The sequence below is a fragment of the Chinchilla lanigera genome, unplaced genomic scaffold (genome assembly GCF_000276665.1).
Source record: "Chinchilla lanigera isolate Chin_1 unplaced genomic scaffold, ChiLan1.0 scaffold00009, whole genome shotgun sequence".
Taxonomy (NCBI): Eukaryota; Metazoa; Chordata; class Mammalia; order Rodentia; family Chinchillidae; genus Chinchilla; species Chinchilla lanigera.
This window is the reverse complement of record NW_004955410.1, coordinates 33,306,832-33,309,376: the sequence shown is the minus strand read 5'-3', so window position 1 is coordinate 33,309,376 and position 2,545 is coordinate 33,306,832.

Genomic DNA, 2,545 nt, shown 5'->3' with positions numbered 1-2,545 from the left:
TTTTTTGTACTGGCAGTTGAACTCAGGACCTTGTGTTTGTCAGGTAGGAGCTGTGACACCGAGCTATATCCCTGGCCCAAACTTATTATTCTTTATGGCTGAATAGTACTCCATTGTAGAAAAAACCAATATCTTCTTTATTTATTCATCAGCTGGTGGGAATTTCAGCTGTTTTCAAGATTTAGCTATTACAAACTGTACTGCTATCAACATGGGTATACATATATTGTTGCAGTATGATGCTTTTTAATTCTTTGGTGAAGATATCAAGAGGAGGAATAGCTGGGTCAAACAGAACCTCTAGTTCTAGTTTCTTAAGGAATTTCCATGCAGATTTCTGTAGTTGTTAAGCCAGTCTACACTCCCACTAGCAATGGAGAAAGATTCCTTTTCCCCCACAGCCCTGCCAGCATTTATGGAGTGATATGGAATATCAGTGTTGTTTTAATCTGCATCTCTTGAACAACCAATGATGTTGAACACTTTTTCATATATTTATTTGCCATTTCTATTTCTTCATCTGAAAAATGTGTATTTATTTTAGATGCCCACTATTGGACTGAGTCTTTAAATTTAGAGGGTATGATTTTTCCAAGTTCTTTCTTTTTTCTAAATATTAGTCCTTTGTCTGAAAAATAACTGGCAAAAGTTTTTTCCCACTCTGAGTTGTCCCTTCACTCTGTTTGTGATTTCTTTTGCTGTGCAAGAGCTTTTTAATAGGATGAGATCCCAGTTGTTGACTTGTAATATTTGCCATGTGGCTGGGGTTTTGTTAATAAAGTCTTTGCTTATGCCTATGTTATCAAGAGTTTTACCCATTTTCTCTTCCAGAAGATTTAGTGTTTCTGTCATAATATTTAGATATTTGATCCATTTGCTTTGAGTTTAGTGCATGATGAGAGATATGGGTGTAGTTTTAATCTTCAGCATATAGAAAGCCAGTTTTTCCAGCACCATTTATTAAAGAGGCTATCTTTCTTCCAGTGAAGGTGTTCAGCTCCTTTGTCAAAGATAAGATGGTGGCCGGGCATGGTGGTGCATGCCTGTAATCCCACCACTCTGGCGGCTGAGGCAGGAGAATTGCCATGAGTTTGAGTCCAGCCTGGACTACACAGTGAGTTCAAGGCCAGCCTGAGTTATACAGCCAAACCCTGTCTCAAAAACCAAAACAACAACAACAACAACAACAACAACAACAAAGGTAAGGTGGCTGAGTATTTGTAGTTGTTTCTACATCCTCTAATCTGTTCCACTGATCCTTGGATCTGCTTTTTTTTTGCCAGTACCATGCTGTTTTTATCACAGTAGCTTTGTAGTATAATTTCAAGTCAGGGAATGTGATACTCCCTGCCTTGCCTTTGTTACCCAGAATTGCTTTTGCTGTTCTATGTCTCTTCTGGTCCCAAATGAATGTCAGGATTGTTTTCTTTAGTTTTGTGAGGCATGCCATGGGTATTTTGATCCAGATTGTATTAACTCTGTATGACAATTTTGGGAGTATGGTTATTTTTCTATGTTGATTCTTCCTTCCCAAGAACAAGGAATATCTTTCCATTTTCTAGTACCCTCTTCTTGCTCCTTTTTGAGTACTATAGTTTTCATTGTAAAGATCCTTTACTTCCTTTGTTAGATTGATTCCCAAGTATTTCATATTTTTCAATCCTACTTTTAAAGTGGTGCTTTCCTTAATTTCTCTCTCACTGGGTTTGTTATTTATGTGCAGGAATGCTATTGATTTTTGAATGTTGACTTTGTATCCAGCTATGCAACTATCTGGTTATTAAATCCAGAAGTCTTTTGGTGGTGTTTTTGACATGTAGAGTATCATCTCATCTGCAAATAATGATAATTTAACATCTTCCTTTCCTATCCTTATTCCTTTTATTCCTTTCTCTTGTCTAATTTTTTTTTCTCTTGTCTAATTGCCCTGGCTAATGTTTCTAGAACTATATTGAATAAGAGTGGTGGTAGTGGACATCCTGGTCTAATTTCTGAATTTCAAGTAAAAGCTTTCAGTTTTGATCATACAGTATGTCATACAGTCTGTTGGCTATTGGTTTGTAATAGAAGGTTTTTATCAGATTGAGATAAACACCATATTTTCTAATTTTCCTTGGGGTGCTGGACTTTGTCAAATGCTTTTAGATCTCTAAATTTCTTTTAGAATTCAACAGTGAATCTGTCAGGACCTGAGTTTTTCTTTGTTGGTAGGTTTTTAGTTATATCTTCAATTTCATTGCTTGATATTGATTTATTTAGAATTTTTATATCTTCTTGATTCAGCTTTGGTAATTCATACATATCTGGGAATCTATCCATTTCTTCTGTGTTTTCATTTGTATTAGAATACAGGTTCTTGAATTAAGTATTGATGAGCTTCTTGATTTCTGGTGGATTTATTCTGATTTCACCTGTTTTGCTTCTCATTGCATGGATTTGAGTCTTTTCTTTCCTTTCTTCTTAAGGTTGGGCAAGGGTTTCTCAATTTTTTGTAACCTTTCAAAGAACCAACTCTATGATTCAGGCAGGTGCTTGTGCCACTGAG